The 15,158-nt window shown below is 46.4% G+C and overlaps 1 long non-coding RNA gene across 1 annotated transcript in view; it reads right to left on the reverse strand.

The window, feature by feature from the left end:
• Positions 1-1,231: 1,231 nt before the first annotated feature.
• The window catches only part of LOC138351370 (uncharacterized), a 102,365-nt gene continuing 88,438 nt past the window's right edge, over positions 1,232-15,158 (reverse strand). The window contains exons 2-3 of the long non-coding RNA XR_011222455.1: positions 2,582-2,784; positions 1,232-2,071 (exon numbers count right to left, since the gene is read on the reverse strand). This is a non-coding gene — a long non-coding RNA (uncharacterized lncRNA). The remainder of the gene's footprint in view (positions 2,072-2,581; positions 2,785-15,158) is intronic.

Consider the following 15,158-nt stretch of genomic DNA (forward strand, 5'->3'; position numbering starts at 1 on the left):
TGTTGTATTTGTGTCTAGCTTCGGACACGAGCATGTTACAGTTATGTCTTAAAGAGTTGAGAGCATTTAAGGATGATAAGGAGTCACTTACAATTAAGTATCAAGTTTGGAGACTTATACACATTTCAGTGCAAGGATCAAGGCAAATAGTTCGGTCTGAAGGGTATAGAGGCCCAATTGTTTATACGGACTCCCCACTCAAAGTACAAGCCATCGCCCATTGTCAGGACAACTGCACTTCCAGCTGCACCCGTGGTGCGGTGTAGGGAACCATCAGTGTATATGATTTGAGAGAGAATGCTCTGTGGACAGAGCATCAATATGGCTTAAGGCGTTGAGCTTTGCCTCAAGACGAAGCTTGGGCTGATCTCTAATTTGCTTCTTGGGTGGAAAGGGAGGGATTAAAACTGGAAAGGGTGTAACCTCCCACGGTGCAGGAAAGTGCCGTTGTTGTTTCTCTTGGTACAAATCATGAACCTGATACATTCTGAGTTGAGTTCCACTTTTTGTTATCCATTTGGAACAATGCTGATCTTCAATAAAGAAATTCTGGAGGGCTTCTGTGCAAGGATTAGGATGAGTTAGCCTAAGCATTTTTATACCAATTTGACAGTTAATTTCAGTAACACGATCAACAACGCTCAGAATATTAAGTTTCTTTCTCATATTAAGTATCTTTGTGGTACGAGGGCACCCAAGGATTATCCTCAAGGCTTCGTTCTGCAATTTTTCAAGCCCTCCAAGCTTTCTTTCAGGCATCAAGACAAGCAGAGGTGCAGCATAATCCACTAGCTGATGTATGCAAGGTACATCATTTTGACAAATCTGACATTGGCACCATAGCCTGAGTGATAACCTGCAACAGCCTCGAGAGCTCGGAGCCTCTCTTAATTTATACTGACGACAGAGTCTGAATACAACAGGACCATAGAGTGGCACCTCAAGGCCAAGGTATTTGAATCTGTTTACATAGTCAAGCTGGGAGCCATTAGACAGTTGCATCTTGCGAACAGCTCCTCCCTGCCTGGGTGGGCGCCGATTTAGTATCTTTGTTTTTCTGAGGTTGGAAGAAAACGTGCTCAGATTGGGGACTTGTTTATTTTATAATGGTAAATAATAAATTAATATATAAAATTAATATATAATAAATTAATTTATTATATAAATTAATAAATAATAAATTAATAGATAAAATTATTATTATATAAATAATAATAATAATAACAAATAGTATAATGATAAGCAATTATTTTTAATGAATCAAATAGCTAATTAGGATGAATGATAAATAATTATTGACTAGTGCATAACAATAAAGTATTAAGGAATAATTATAATGAATAATCCTTAATGATAAAGTAGAGATCAATTACAATTAATAACTACATCCATAGGTAGTAAATGAAAGTTGCATTAATTAGACTAATTACAATTCATGGGAATATTTCTTAGCTATCTGCAGGCTTATCACTTTGGGGGTTCCGGCGGAGCACCCCCAATCCCGCGAGGGCCAGCGGGAGAAGGATTAAGGAGAAGGGGTTCCTTACTCTTACTAGCACGTAGACTGGGCAAAGGATTAGCTGCGGACAGCGGGACACTTGGGGACCGGCGCTGCACCCCCACCGCAGGCCAGCTGGCCGGACCCCCCCCCCCCCCGAAGGGCGAGGCCCGCTGGTCGCAAGGAGGCCTCAGAGTGGCAGTGCAACAACGTCCCGGACGTAGTCAGCTGGGTGTTCCAGCTCGTTGCTGGACCCGCCGTTAACTCCGATGGCTAGCCCGTCAAGAGAGCCGAGTGGCCCTGTCAATTCTAAAGGTAAGAGGGCGTGGTCGGCTGAAGGCGAGCCTAGCTCTGCGAGGGCGGCGCGAATTAATCGCCCTGAAGAAGTGTTGCCTGTTCACTGGGCGCGGGCCGGGTAGAACTTGCCGGGGGGCGCTCGCTGGGCTAGGGTATGCGTGCGTCCTGCACTGCGCTTGTAGGATCCGAAGAGTGTTGATTCCTGACCATGTAAGCGATACCTGGTCCAGTCGGAGCGTGCGTCGATTTTTTGTCGCGTAGATCACCTCCCCCGGGCTGAAAGATATAAGGCAGTAAGGGTGGGCAGAAGCGGCATGCAGTGTTATCGTGACAGGCAAGGGCACAGACGAGAGGGAAAACCTTAGCTGAATCAATACGGAGACGAAAAACGGGGGGAGGGAGCCCGGCACAGGAATTAAGAGATTCCTTAATTAACAATCCTGGATGAATAAAGAGTTTTCCGAATAATTATACTGTAGCAATGAAGGGGGCTAACAATTCTAAGAATCTTCCAGCAAACAGAAGGGGGAGGTACCTTTGCTAAGAGCAAAGGTGGGAGAAAGCCAGTAGGAGAACAGCAAAGAAGCACAAAGCAACTATAAACAAGGATAATACGAAACACTGTAAATCTTGAATATAAACCAATAAATATACCAAGAACGGGAATATATACAACAAAGCAATATATACATAAACAATAAAATGGAATAAGAACCAATTCTTAAAGCCAAATCTATAACATGCTTGTGTCCTAAGCGGATGTAGAATGTGAGCGGGGAACATTACCCTTGGTCTCCATCCCATCTCTGCCTCCAGACGGGTGATAGGGCTGGATAGAAGCCAAGGAGTCTGCCTTAAGTGGCCGCTGAGTGTAGTCGTGAGTTGTCAATGAGCGTCTGCAAGCCGCAGCTAGTACGCCGTGAACTTCGGCTACATCTTTTAGAACAGGAGCAAAGTGAAATCGACGGCAGGGAACCGTCATCCAGTAACTGTAATAAGGAATAATATTAAGAATACAATGTCGTAAATAATCGTACAATGTAAGAATACAATGTAATATCGTAAATAACCGATGACGGCAAGTGCCGCAGAATGGAAGAAATTAAGAAAGCAACGCCAAACCATAATAACAATTTATATTTTTAATAAAATAATACTGGAATGACAGTAACGATACGGAATAATATTAATACTACCATATAGCCCAGCAAATAAGGGAAGATAATAGTATTAACGTAGGCCCTGGGCGGCTGCAACCCGGCACCTCTGCGTGTGTTGTAATGGTGATAAGAGGAATTTTCTGACCAGGGGGAGAAAGATACTGGCAGTATGGGGCGTTAAAGTTTATTGAAGATTAAATTCTGCAGAACATGTAAATATATAAAGTTCAAATAAAGTAAGTAATTATATAAAGTTTATATTAAACACGGTTTATATTATAGACTTATAACAAAGTTGATATTATATAAAACTTAACATTGAACATGTAAATATATAAAGTTTCAAATATAAATTAAGTAAATATATAACGTTTATATTAAAATATATAAAGTAAATATATAAAGTAAGAATTAACAGTAACAATTCCAAGTCCGAGGACTAGATTTAACTTAAAAGGTACACCCGTAGTAAGTATGAGACCTTAGCCTATAGTGACATGGAAACTAATTCTGCAGAAACCTAAAGGTTAACTGGTACTAGAATTAAGGCCGAGTGCAAATGTGTAGTAATTATATAACACTAGGATATAACAGGCAGGACACAAAGAATAACTAATAAGTGAGAGACCACATAACACGTAATGTACCCAGCCAAGAGGCCGTAAAAGACCTAATGGATAAGGAGAAGGGGGTGTGACTACAAGTAGGGCTTACTAGCACCTAGACTGGGCAAAGTATTAGCTGCGGACAGCGGGACACTTGGGGACCGGCGCTGCACCCCCACCGCAGGCCAGCGGCCGGACCCCCCCCCCCCCCCGAAGGGCGAGTGCCAGCTGGCCGCGTGAGGCACTCAAAGTAGCAGAGCAACAACGTCCCGTCTGACGTAGGATGTGAGCACTACTCTTCCGCCTGCCGTCTGCCATTATTTCTGATGTGGCGAGCCCGTCCCGAGACAGCTGGGTGCGGAGCGTAGTCATCTGAAGTCAAGCCTAGCGCCGAGAGGGCAGCGCGTAGGATCCTGGAGAAATCTCGCCTGGTGACAGGAGCGCTTGTAGGATCTGTGCTTGTAGGATCCGAAGAGTGTTGATTCCTGACCATGTAAGCGATACCTGATCCAGTCGGAGCGTGCGTCGATTTTTTGTCGCGTAGCTCACCTTCCCCGGGCTGAAAGATATAAGGCAGTAAGGGTGGGCAGAAGCGGCGTGCAGTGTTATCGTGACAGGCAAGAGCACAGACGAGAGGGAAACCCTAGCTGAATCAATACGGAGACGAAAAACGGGGGAGGGAGCCCGGCAGCAGGAATTAAGAGAAACCTTAATTAACAATCCTGGATGAATAAAGAGCATCCGAATAATTATACTGTAGCAATGAAGGGGGCTAACAATTCTAAGAATCTTCCAGCAAACGGAAGGGGGAAGTACCTTTGCTAAGAGCAAAAGTGGGAGAAAACCAGTAGGAGAACAGCAAGGAAGCACAAAGCAACTATAACAGGGTAATACGAAACACTATAAATCTTGAATATAAGCAATACATATACCAAGAACGGGTATAACAACTAAGCAACATATACATAAACAATAAAATGGAATAAGAACCAATTCTTAAAGCCAAATCTATAACATGCTTGTGTCCTAAGCGGATGTAGAATGTGAGCGGGGAACATTACTCTTGGTCTCTATCCCATCTCTGCCTCCAGACGGGTGATTGGGCTGGATAGAAGCCAAGGAGTCTGCCTTAAGTGGCCGCTGAGTGTAGTCTTGTGTTGTCAATGAGCGTCTGCGAGCCGCAGCTAGTACGCCGTGAACTTCGGCAACATCTTTAGAACAGGAGCAAAGTGAAATCGACGGCAGGGAGCTGCCATTCAGTAACTGTAATAAGGATAATAATAAGAATACAATGTCGTAAATAATCGTACAATGAAGAATACAATGTAATATCGTAACTAACCGATGACGGCAAGTGCCGCAGAATGGAAGAAATTAAGAAAGCAACGCCAAACCATAATAACAATTTATATTTTAATAAAATAATACTGGAATGACAGTAACGATACGGAATAATATTAATACTACCATATAGCCCAGCAAATAAAGGGAAGATAATAGTATTAACGTAGGCCCCTGGGCGGCTGCATCCCGGCACCGCTGCGTGCGTTGTAATGGTGATCAGAGGAATATCCGGCTCGCGTTCTCTTCCTCGCCGCAGTAGGGTGTGGAGGGGGGGGGGTTCCGGCTTGTCGTGGCTGCGAATAAAGGGAACAGAAGAAGCCGGCGTTGAGCGCCAAGCGGGCAGAGCGCAGTGGAAGGAATAGCGGTTGGAGGTAAGGGCCCCTAACCTAATGATAGATGAGGTAAAATTAAATAGAATACTATTACGTAGTAGGAAACAACAATGGCGAAGGAACAAGAAGAGTAAAATAGCCCAGAAGGCCGGATGGGCAAAGAACGTTAGCGACCGTATGGCCAACAGCATGCTGGCTGCGCTGGCCAACAAGAAGCTGGCCGACGTCATGCTAACTGACTGGCTTGAGCTTGCCGAAAGGAAGGCCGAATGGCCAGTTTTTGCATGACACCGTGCGCGAGGCCATGCTAAACTTCTCGGTAGCATCCAAATGTAACTTAATGTACTGTCGATACGATGAAGAATGGGTGGGCAAATATAATGCACAATATTCAGAATATATAATGAGGGAAACGAGTGTAATAGGACGAAATAACCGGAGGAAAAAAAAAAAAAAATTGTGGGGGGGGGGCCCACCCGAATGCACTGCAACTAGCGTACCCTAGCTGAAAATAACTTAAAGGCACAGAGGCAAAGCAATAGATTAATACAAATCCTAATTGATAGTCCCTTAATAACAAATTGAACGTGAAACTTAAACAAAGAGTAAATTGCGGGAGAAAAATTTTGCCGTAATAAATACAAATCAAATTGCGAGTCTAACAATAACAAATTTAACAGATACGCAGACGTAGGAGGAACCAAGGGGACGTTTCCCACGGGCGTGCCCGCACGGCTGGGGGGGAGGGGCCGTCAAACAGAGGCCGAAGAGAAGATAACGGCGCTGAGGCGCGCTGGGCAGCACACAACCCGTACAGGGAAGGAACAAGGCCCAAAAACGAGAAGCGATAACGTAGAATGGGAAGGAAGAATGCGGAAGTAAGAGGGCAAGACCGAGTAAACAGGGACCGAGGGGGGGGGGGGGCTACCGATAAGCCGTGGCTCGCGCCCCGCTGTCCATACCTAAACATCCTAGACAAGAAGGGGAGAAGCATAAAAGTAAGCCGGCAAAAGAGACAAGCAGCTGACAAAGCATAGCCTGCAGGAGGCGAATGACAGGGGAAGGCTGTCGAACAGGCCCAAATAACTTAAGCAAGGGCAAAAGGCCCGTAACACAGCAACGAGCCCGACGCGTCTGCAATTACCCAAAACATAAAGGCAAAGCTCTAGCAAACACCCGAAGGAGACCAAGGAATTACTGAGCAACAGAAAGAAAAGTTAACCAACCCAATGAAAAAAAAAGAGACCCCAGAGAAGGGGGGAAAACGTAGCCTGAATAGACAACAAGAAGCAAGGGGCCCACAACACCGAAGGCAAGGCGAACTAGCAGACCTTACAGACGTAGAAGCAACAAGAGTAGTTGAACGACAGAGGAACCGGGGGAAGAACATAACTAACAGCGAGAGCTAGGCGTAAACGAGAATAAAAGAAAGGGGAACCCAACAAGTGCAGGGCCAGAAGCATAAAGCAAGAGGCGAGGGCCCACAACTGCACCTCGCGCATCCTGGCTGCCTTGAAACAACAGCGAAGGAAAGGGGACTACTAACTGAAGACACTGCCGAGGAAATAAACAAAGGATGGCAGAGACAAAGAATAACGTATGCTAAATGTAACATTTCGCCCTATAGTAAAAAATGTTTTTATAACAGACATAAAGGATGCACGACACAAGTGTAACCAAATAAGTAACAGGGATGAATAGTGGGGAATGGGACATTTCGCCCTATAATAAATAGAAACAAATTAAATGACAACCATAAATGAAGCACATCACAAATGTTATCAAATAAGCAAGATGTATTAAATTGTGGTAGGCTAAATGGAACATTTCGCCCTAGAATAAATAAAACCATTTTTACATTAAGAAACGGAGGAAAAGCATAACATAAATATATAACCATATAAGTAACGTGAATAAACTGCAATAGCCAAGCATAAACTACTGTAACTACCTATGAAGCTAGGCAAAAATGCAGGGCCAGGAGACGTGAAGCTAAAATAAGGGCCCGCGAATACTGCAAATAGCACATCCTGTCTGACTTTACTTAATAATTCTAGGAACTCTGCAAATACACATCCTGGTTGACTTTACTTAATAATTTCTTAGTAACTCTGCAACTAGCATTGCCTGGCTGACTTCACTTAATAATTTACTTAGTAACTCTGCAATTAGCACATCCTGGCTGACTTTACTTAATGAGGTAAGGCAGGGTAACATGGGCAAGCATACTGAACACAGCAGCGCAAAATAAACGTGCGACATGAGCAACGCATCAACTGTCGGGGTAAATTAAGGAGGCTGTTTGGGAAAGAGAGTCGAGGTAACCTGAAACAGGAGGCATGTTAGCGCTGAAATGTAGAACATAATTATGAATAGGGCAGGCATGTCACGTGGTATCTGCAATTACAAAAAAGTGGATACAATCGGCGTGGATATAAAGCCATTTACATTAAGAGAACGGAAGAGATGCATGACGTAAATATAACCAAATAAGCGACGTGAATAAACTGTAAGAGCCAAGCGAAAGTAGTGTAACTACTGAGGAAACTAGGCAAAATGCAGGGCCAGGGAACGTAAAGCAAATTAAGGGGGCCCGCAAATACTGCAAATAGCACCTCCTGGCTGACTTTACTTAATAAATTACTTATAACTCTGCCAATAGGACATCCTGGCTGACTTTACTTAATGACAAGGAAAAGTGAACAAGCATACTGTAACACAGCGAACGCGAAGATATGAACGTGCGACATGCACAAGGCACAAATGCCTGAGTAAAATAAGTTAGGCTGGTGGCAAAATGAGTCCGAGGTGATCTGAAAGCAGAGGCATGTCAGTCTGATATGTAGAACATAAATATGAATAAGGGCAGGGCATGACGCGAGATGTCTGCTAGTACAAAATAAGAAACCTTCCATATAAAGTGGGAGAAAGTCTTAATTTACAGTGTCAGGAAGGCAAAGAATGGGAATCATTAAATATACGACGTTCCCGACGACGCTTCGACGCCGCCATCTGCTGGAGGAAGCCGTGTCCGGAGATGGACCGTGCCCCAGGCAACATGGGGGCCACCCCCCTGTCCAGGGCACGGCCCCTGGAACTGGATGCCGAGGACTTAACGGACATAACGAAGTCATCCTGGATTGCCGGCGGCAACGCCGAACCCAGGGCCTGGGTGCGTACCGTTAGACGTAAACCTGCCGGCGTCGTCGAGCTGATCTCGGGTCCTTGCGCCAGCGCCGGCGTCTCCCTCCGACGAAGAAGAACAACAGACGACACAGGCGGACGGGCAGGCAGACGAACGCTGAACTTACGACGTAGGAGGAATCCCTGCTACAACGGACGGGCAGGGCGCTTAAGACAAACACACCAGGCTACACCGGCCAGGCGGGAGCGCCTGGGAACCAACCTGCCGGCAACACCAGCCAGGCGGAGGACATGGAGTAACGGTCCTGGCTACCCCCCAGGCAAGCAGGGCACGTGCCTGAGGGCCTGGACGGCTGAAAGCTTGAAATAACACACCGGGCAACACCGGCCAGACGTACGTCTGGGGACTACATGCCGGACTTACACCGGCCGACGGACGTCTGGGGACATCTTGATCGGCGCCACTCGGTGAAGACGTACCTGGGGACTCCGGGACACCGAAGGGCCTGGGACTAACACCCCGGGCAACACGGCCGGGCGAGACGTCGGAGGGCGACGTGCCTAGCGGAGAACACACCACACACGGCAAGGACCCCGTGGCCTACCAACCACGCGCTGCCACACGGCATGCTCAGGGCCTAGACGAAAAGGGAAGGGGGGGGGGTGCCGCACACAGGCGCGGCCGTACGGGCGCAAGGCAGCCCGAGCCCCGACGTGGGAAGCCGTGGCGCAAAGCCACGTGGATTAGCACCCAACAGGGAACAGGAAGGGCGGGACACAGCCCAACCGTGTGCGCCATGGAACGCCGTGCCACGTGGCAGCACGACCAGGCGTGTGCCCCGTAGCAGGCCCGGGCGGAGGGCCGGACCTGGACACTTGTCGTCGCTTGTCCGCTCAGGGAGACCCGACCCCTGGGGACATCCCAGGGAAGCCGGCAGACCGGCAACAGGGAACACCCGAGGGAAAAACAGAAAAGACGCAGAAGCACGCCCTGCCGGCCAGGCACGTGACGACCCGGCAAGGCATGCATGGGCCCCAAGGCGGGGCCCGCCATAGGGCCGCCCACGCCTGGCCACGTGTCGCCGCCGCCGAGAACATGCGTCCCGGGCGTAGGACCGAACCTGGCCACAATCCGTCGCCGAGGGCGACACATGCCCTCGGACAAGGCGAAACCTGGCCCCCTGGGACACCCAGGGAACCCGGCGGGCCGGCGACAGGGAGCCCTGAAGGAAAGGCGGGAAGGACGCCGAAGCACGCCCAGACGACCCCAAGGCCAATTAAAAGGAGACGGCCCCAAGGCAGAGCACAAAGGGCGTAGGGCCCACCACGCCTGGCCACATGGCGACGCCGGCAAGGGCACGCCTGGCCGCCGACGGGGCCCCGGGCAGGGCGCGCGCCTGGGCACGCCGCGCGGCGGGGCCCCCTTGGACACGGACGGGCATGGCTGGACGGGGCCCCACAAGAGAGGAGACCGAACGCAGGCCACTAGGGACGCGGCCCGGGGCACGCCGACCCTAAGCCAGCCACGCGACCAACACGGCACGGGGGCGCCCGGCACAGGCCCAAGGAGGGCGCCCCAGCTCTCCGGGAACTAACAGCAGAGAGCCCAAAGGACTAACTAAGGCGGCACACACGTACCGCGAGGGGATGGCGCATGGCACACGCCGCACTGGGGAAGACCTGACTAGAATTGAACAGAAAACCTCACCTTGGGTTTAAAAGTGTAGGGCAGGAGGGCCCTGCCGGAACAGTCTGGGGTGTCGAGGGCCCCAGGATGTCCGTGAGAGAGAGGTCAGGTACCGAGGCAGCTGGCGTGTTGTCCATCTCGTGCGAAGTCGGGCGGCCGGGGAGTGGTTGCGAGGGCAGCGGCGAGGGCAGGCGGAGTGAGGCAGAGCCCCATTGTGCGCCAGTATTTATACGGCCCCAAACTGCCCGCGCAACGCTGCGGGACGCGCTGCGCAATTGTTTCTTTCTCCCACGCCAGAAAAATCCCCGCTTGCGATCAAGCAGTGACCATATCCGGCTCGCGTTCTCTTCCTCGCCGCAGAATTTTTAGGCATGAGGCAAAAGCAATGCTATAAATTGCGGAAGTAATACAACTCATAACTGAAAGTCTAGCAGTCATAAGATATATTTTAAAATTGTTCACAAATAATATAAATTATAAATCACCAAAACGGCGTACCGCACGACGCCAGGGCGTCAAAGCTTAAGGTAGAGATAACCGAGACGGCGAGTAGCCACTCGCTCGGCCTAACTGGCCTTACCTAACAACTTAAAGTCGAGCGAACAAGCATAAAATTCCACCGGGAAGCAAAACCTGCAGCTGGTGTTGGGAGGGCATCAATTGAATTAAACTGTGATAGGGTAAATGTAAACATTTAGGCCGTAAATGATAAACCACATTACGTAACCAGGAGAAACAACAAATATGCCGCAAGGCTACCCGTAATAACAGTAATAATTTACAGAGGAAACTAAACATAAATGCAGGGCCTGAAACTTAAAGCAGGAGACAAGGGGCCCGTAACACCGCGACTAGCACGTCCTAACTGACTTTACTTAATAACTTAAGGCAAAGCAAAAGTTAAACAAACATACTGTAAACACAGTAAAAGACACATGCAATAAAACAAAGCATCCTGAGCGGGAATACAGTGAGTAGGCTAGTGGAAAAAGCGAAGCCAGGGAAACTGAAGCAAGAGGCCTGCGACACGGCAACTAGCACAACCTAGCTGGCTTAGTTAATAACTCAGATACAATAAGCACGGGATTTTTTATAAGTTAAAGAATTATGCACGTGGGTAGTACCTGGACCTTAAACCCACATTAACGTAGCATGTATAACACAAACACCAATAGTCAAAATTGTGCAAAATAATGGATCAACTTAACGACCGTTGCCGAATGTTGAACTGCAAATTCCTGCCATCAGCGGCTGGAACATCGGGGCTGGGCACCTGCAGCTGGGCATCGACAGCTGGAGCATCAACATCTGATAAAGGGAGGAAAATAGCGGCAACTGGCCACCAGGGAAGACCTTAGTGGTAAGTAGAGGGCCAGCTGCAAGACAATTTAGGCTAAAGATTGGAATATAACTGTCCTAGAAATAACGGGAACAATTCATGAAGCTGGGAAAGCGAGAATTACAAAACTGAAAAGAGTGTTAAATTGATGGGCGCAACGTCGGGTGGAACGCTTCAGCTGGAGGTTCATGACTGAAGCATCGGCTGCCGGGAAGCCTAAGATGGAACTGGGGCGTTAGCAGCTGTAACATCGTCTGCTGAAACTAGCTGAATCTGTGAGGGCGCCCGCTGCAACAGCTACGGCCGAGCCACCAGCTGGTCCATCCTCTGCAGGAACAACACCGGCTGGGACGACGTCGTTGGAAAAGCCTAACAATGTAATAAATTATTATATGAATAATCGTAAATAAATGGTGTAAATAATAAAATTATAAACCAATTATAACTATAATTAATTATAACTAATTATAAATAATTAAATTGCAAAACAAAGTATGCTCAAAATAAAGCTGGACTATAACTCGTTAGAGAAACGGGATTAACACTTTGAGCCGAGGTAAATACAACCAAATACATTAACGAAAAGGAGTGAAAAAAGACACTTCGGCTGTAAGGCTTCAGCTGGAACTTCGCGACCAGCGGCCTAGGAGGCCGCTGTGACATCCGGGCTACACCGGGCAGACAACACGTCTGGATAAACCAGCGGCCTGGGAGGCCGCAGTGACATCCGGGCTACGCCGTGCAGACAACACGTCTGGATAAACCAGCGGCCTGGGAGGCCGCCTATTTATATGACCAAATAAATATAAAACTGAAAACATCGCCGGCTTAACTCGTCACAGGAAGGACGTCGGCTGGGAAGCCGCATTACCTTCCGACTAAATTGAGGAATAAACTGAAAGTCTTTAATACACGTCGTGACTGAAAGACCCCATAGCATAACCTAACTAGCTCGTCCTAGCTGACTTAACTTAAAACTTAATGACAAATATTCAAAGTTTCAAATATATAAAGTAAGTAAATATATAAGTAAATATATAAAGTTTATATTAAAATATATAAAGTAAATATATAAATGATGCGCAGCACAAATGTTACTAAATAAGTAAGATGTAATAAATTGTGGTAGGCTAATGGAACATTTCGCCCTAGAATAAATAAAACCAATTTTACATTAAGAAAACGGAGGAGAAGCATAACAAAATATAACCATGTAAGGAAGGTGAATAAACTGCAATAGCTAAGCATAAACTACTGTAACTACCGATGAAACTAGGCAAAAGTGCAGGGCCAGGAGACGTGAAGCTAAAATAAGGGCCCGCGAATACTGCAAATAGCACATCCTGGCTGACTTTACTTAATAATTTACTTAGTAACTCTGCAACTAGCACAACCTGGCTGACTTTACTTAATAATTTACTTAGTAACTCTGCAAATAGCCCATCCTGGCTGACTTTACTTAATGACGTAAGGCAAGGTAAAAGTGGGCAAGCATACTGAACACAGCAACGCAAAATTAAACATGGGACATGAGCAAAGCATCAACTGTCGGAGTAAATTAAGGAGGCTGTTTGGGAAAAAAGAGTCCGTGGTAACCTGAAAGCAGGAGGCATGTTAGTGCTGAAATGTAGAACATAATTATGAATAGGGCAAGGCATGGCACGTGGTATCTGCAAGTACAAAATAAGGGTATACAATCGGCGTGTATATATAGCCATTTTTACATTAAGAGAACGGAGGTGATGCATAACAAATATAACCAAATAAGCAACGTGAATAAACTGCAAGAGCCAAGCGTAAATTACTGTAACTATACAATACAATACAATACAATTTTATTTAGGTAAGGTACATACATACAATAAATTTTTACAAGGATTGTTTGACTTATAGGTAGAGCTAGTACATACAATGCCTAAAGCCACTATTACGCAAAGCGTTTCGGGCATGATAAACTTAAATGACAAGCTTAATACTAATTGAGCATAATGAGTAGAATGAAAACAAGAAATGAAAACATAGATGAAAAAGCAGCACAAATACAATTATGTCGACAAACAGCGCTCTTTAAAGAAAAAAACAGACATTGGTTGACAATAGAAGGGTAAGGTAGGTTACAGGGAATTTATTAGGTATAGCTTCACTTTTAACTTAAACTGGTTGAGAGAGGTACAGTCTTTAACATGGATGGGAAGGTCATTCCACATTCTGGGCCCCTTGATTTGTAGAGCATTTCTAGTTTGATTAAGTAGTACTCTAGGAATATCAAAACTGTATTTATTTCTGGTGTGATGCTCATGGGTTCTGATACAACCTTCTATGAAGCTTTTGAGATCAGGATTGGCATTATAGTTTAGCGTTTTATATATGTATAATACACATGAGAGAATGTGCAGTGACTTAATGTCTAACATATTCAGAGATTTAAGTAGGGGTACCGAGTGATGTCTGGGGCCAGAAGTGGATATTGTCCTTATAGCAGCTACTGAGGAAACTAGGCAAAAATGCAGGGCCAGGGAACGTAAAGCAAAATAAGGGCCCGCGAATACTGCAAATAGCACCTCCTGGCTGACTTTACTTAATAAATTACTTATAACTCTGCAAATAGGACATCCTGGCTGACTTTACTTAATGACGTAAGACAAGGAAAAGTGAACAAACATACTGTAACACAGCGAACGCAAAAATTGAACATGCGACATGCACAAGGCATCGAAAGAATGAGTAAATTAAGTTAGGCTGTTGGCAAAATGGATCCGTGGTGATCTGAAAGCAGAGGCATGTCAGTGCTGAAATGTAGAACATAATTATGAATAAGGGCAAGGCATGTCGCGAGATGTCTGCAAGTACAAAATAAGAAACCTTCCATATAAAGTGTGCGAAAAGTCTTAATTTACATTGTCTAGGAAGGCAAAGAATGGGATATCATTAAATATACGACGTTCCCGACGACGCTTCGACGCCGCCATCTGCTGGAGGAATCGTGCCCCAGGCAACATGGGGGCCACCCCCCTGTCCAGGGCACTGCCCCTGGATCTGGACGCCGAGGACTTAACGAACACCGAGGGAGACGAGTCATCCTGGATTGCCGGCGGCAACGCCGAACCCAGGGCCTGTGGTGCGTACCGTTTGTCGGAAAATCCGACACCATTTAATATATCATACAGACAGATAATAATTGCTGCTGTATTACCAACAAGTTACCCATAGAAAACGTAACTTGTAGTGGAATTACCATCTATAGAAAACGGGATATCATCACCACATACTATTATAATTCACCAGCTATTCTGCTGGGAATTATTCTTTAATACATTAGTCTTTGGACTTTACCATCATAAAAACATCTTATATAAATTAACTTAATTATCAATATTAAAGTAGAGTAAATGTGACCCTTCTATCACTTTCTGTCATGTGGACAATGTAAGCCAGGCGTCAGTGAGGAAGGAGGGGCAGCCATTGTTGTGTCACCTCCGAGACGTGTGGAGCAAATTCGGCTCCTATCATATCTGGACAATGTCGGCCAGTAGCGTCAATAGTATGGAGTGTTAGACATTGCCATTGTTTATACTAGACCAGAGGCATACGGGAGCAAATACGGCTCCCGTTAATTTTACTTGGAGGAAGTGTTATGGAAACCAAAGGTGTACCATTATCACACGCTGTCAACAAATTCAAGTTAAGTGTCTTTCCGAAACCCGTATATCTATCATTGGTGGCCATTAATGTCATTGGGTAGGGTGGGCCGT

The sequence above is a fragment of the Procambarus clarkii genome, chromosome 49, assembly GCF_040958095.1.
Source record: "Procambarus clarkii isolate CNS0578487 chromosome 49, FALCON_Pclarkii_2.0, whole genome shotgun sequence".
Lineage (NCBI taxonomy): Eukaryota > Metazoa > Arthropoda > Malacostraca > Decapoda > Cambaridae > Procambarus > Procambarus clarkii.